The following is a 3720-nucleotide window of genomic DNA, read 5'->3' as shown; positions in this document are numbered from 1 at the left end:
ATTCATTTAAAGTGATTCACTAGCCAGATTAGATTAAAAGAGCCATTCATTTACGAATTTCGACATTGCTTGTAATGATTTTAAAAAGCACATACACTGTAAAAAGTTTTCTCCAGTTTCAACTTAAAATTTTCAGTTTAGCAGCTGCATTAAAATTTTAAGTTAAATCAACTTAAAAGTACAAGTCATTTCAACTCATAAGTTAAATCAACTTAAAAGTACAAGTCATTTTAACAAATTTTATTGTTGTGGGTTGAAATGACTTGTACTTTTAAGTTGATTTAACTTAAAATGTTAATGCAGCTGCTAAACTGAAGTTTTTTAGTTGAATCTGGTGAAAACTTTTTACAGTGTGTGTGATTTTTAAAATCATTACAAGCAATGTCAAAATTTGTAAATAATTGGTGAAAATATTTTTACAGTGTAGTGATGGGTGAAACTGAGCTTTTTGAAACTCAGAATGAGTTAAACCATTGTGCCGCAAAGTGATTCACTGTTTCAAAATGTTCCAAACTGATTGCAAATCGTTTGTTCAGATCGGGACTTAAAATTGTGTATTGCAAATCATTTGATTTGAATAAGAACTTAGCGTATTGTAAATCATGTGATTCATATCGGGACTTTCGGAGTGTGCATCACTAATAATTTGATTTAGATCAGAACGAGTTTGTGAATCATTTTGCAAATTTAATGATCTACAGGTTTCCATTTCAAATGATTCGCAATCCGCTTTGAGTCCTGATCTGATGATGGTTTGCGAATCGTTATTCAGATCGGGACTTCAATCGCAAATCATTTGATTTAGATCCTAACAGGTTCGTGAATCATTTCGCGAATTCAATGATTCAAATCAAATGATTCGCTATACGCAAAGTTCCGATCTAAGTCAAACGATTTGCGATCCGTGCTCCGAGTCCTGATCTGAAATGATGGTTTGCTAATCATTATTCAGATCGGGACTTCAATCGTGAATCATTTGATTTAGATCGTAACAGGTTCGTGAATCATTTCGCGAATTCAATGATTCAAATCAAATGATTCGCGATATGCAAAGTTCCGATCTACGTCAAATGATTCGCAATCCGCTTCGAGTCCTGATCTGAAATGATGGTTTGCGAATCTTTATTTAGATCGGGACTTCAATCACCAATCATTTGATTTAGATCGGAACGGGTTTGTGAATTATTTTGCAAATTCAATGATTCAAATCAAATGATTCGCGATACGCAAAGTTCCGATCTAAGTCAAACGATTCGCGATCCGTGCTCCGAGTCCTGATGTGAAATGATGGTTTGCGAATCTTTATTTAGATCAGGACTTCAGTCGTGAATCATTTGATTTAGATCGGAACTGGTCCGTGAATCATTTTGCGTATTCAATGATTCAAATCAAATGATTCGCGATCCGCTTCGAGTCCTGATCTGAAATAATGGTTTGTGAATCATTTGATTTAGAGCAGAACGGGTTTGTGAATCATTTCACAAATTCAATGATTCAAATTAAATGATTTGTGATACGCAAAGTTCCGATCTAAATCAAATGACTCGGATCCATGCTCTGAGTCCTGATCTGAAATGATGGTTTGCGAATCTTTATTTAGATCGGGACTTCAATCATGAATCATTTGATTTAGATCGGAACAGGTTCGTGAATCATTTTGCGAATTCAATGATTCAAATAAAATAATTTGCGATCCGCTTCGAGTCCTGATCTGAAATAATGGTTTGCAAATCATTTGATTTAGAGCAGAATGGGTTCGTGAATCATTTCGCGAATTCAGTGATTCAACTCAAATGATTTGCGAAACACAAAGTTCAGATCTCAGTCAAATGATTCGCGAGTCCTGATCTGAAATGATGGTTTGCGAATCTTTATTTAGATTGGGACTTCAATCGTGAATCATTTGATTTAGATCGGAATGGGTTCGTGAATCATTTTGCGAATTCAGTGATTCAACTCAAATGATTTGCGATACGCAAAGTTCAGATCTCAGTCAAATGATTCGCGAGTCCTGATCTGAAATGATGGTTTGCGAATCTTTATTTAGATTGGGACTTCAATCCCGAATCATTTGATTTAGATTGGAACGGGTTCATGAATCATTTAGCAAATTCAGTGATTCAAATCAAATGATTCGCAATATGCAAAGTTCCGATCTAACTCAAATGATTCGCGACCCGTGCTCCGAGTCCTGACCTGAAATGATGGTTTGCTAATCATTATTCAGATCGGGACTTCAATCGCAAATCTTTTGGTTTAGATCGAGTCTTCACTGCAGGTCGCTAATCATTTGATTTAGATCAGGACTTTTGAGCGGGTTGGTGAATCATTTGATTCAGATAGAGATTCAGTGCGGGTTCGCAAATCATTTGGAGCGCGTATGGCACATCAAATTAACCATGGTTTTACTACTTTGTGATACTTTAGTAGTATTGCTTTGCATGTGCTTCACTTTATTTTTGTTGTTTTGTATAATTAGTGTATTTTATTTATCATATCTTTTTTTTAGAATTTGAAAGAATAGCCATTGTTTGATGAGTGAGATCTCTGATTGAAGTCCTTGAAAATCAAAAAAGTAGTGCTTGAAAAGTAATTTCCTTTTACAGTATCTGTACGATCCTGGCCTTGAATAAAGGTATTTTTTTTTCAAGACTCCAAACCTTTGAACAGTATGGTGTATTTTTATTATTTTGTTTAATGTAAAAACACGCTTTTATCTGTATAGGTTCAGTCCCTATGGGGTAACCTGAGGTTAAGTGCCTCGCACAGAGACACAGTGATGATGGTCAAAGGTCAGTCCTTGTGGCAACCAAACCAATCCTTGAGCTTTTATCCAGTATATCACTTTTCCAACACTCATGAGATTATGCGTTCCAACTAACTAAACTAAGATAGACAAACTCCCACAGATCTCTATGAACCAATGCATCCTCTGGTTCTCCAGGATCCTGTAGGTCTGTCATAACTGGGGCCAACGGGGTCAACAGTTCAGCTCCAGAGGAGCCGCCATCTGCTCCAAAAGACATTTGATCACACTGCTGGCATTATGCTATATGAACATTTCACCATTAAACATGGCTCAAAAATGCTTATAAGTTAGCATTCAAAAGTTTGGGGTCTTTAAGATTTTTATTTTCGTTTATGAAAAGAACATTTTCTTTTCAAGCATGCATGGTTAAAAGTGACAATTCTATTTCAAATAAGTGCTGTTCTGTTGAAGTTTCTATTCATTAAAGAATAATGAAAAATCAAATGTATCATAGTTTCCGCAAAAATATTTTCAACATTTATAATCAAAAATGTTTCTTAAGCAGCAAATCAGTATATTAGAATGATTTCTAATATACCAGAGACCATGTGACACGAGAGTAATGATACTGAAAATTCAGCTTTGATCACGGAAATAAATTACATTTTACCAGATATTTACTACTGTAAATTATATTATTTCACAATAGCAATGGTTTACTGTATTTTGATCAAATGAATGCATCCTTGGTGACTAAAAGAGACTTATTTTAAAAAACATTAAAAAATGATACCAACCCCAAACATATTAATGTTAGTGTATATGTATTATTTAGTATAAAATTATAACCTGGGCCTAAAAAGTACAATAATTAGAAAGCAGAACTTGACGTCAATGACATATGTGACCCTGGACCACAAAACCAGTCATAAGGTTAAATTTTACAAAACTGAACAATATTTAGTTTACAA

The sequence above is a fragment of the Garra rufa genome, chromosome 17 (genome assembly GCF_049309525.1).
Source record: "Garra rufa chromosome 17, GarRuf1.0, whole genome shotgun sequence".
NCBI classification, from domain to species: Eukaryota; Metazoa; Chordata; class Actinopteri; order Cypriniformes; family Cyprinidae; genus Garra; species Garra rufa.
The sequence above is the reverse complement of the archived record's forward strand: the minus strand, read 5'-3'. Positions refer to the sequence as shown.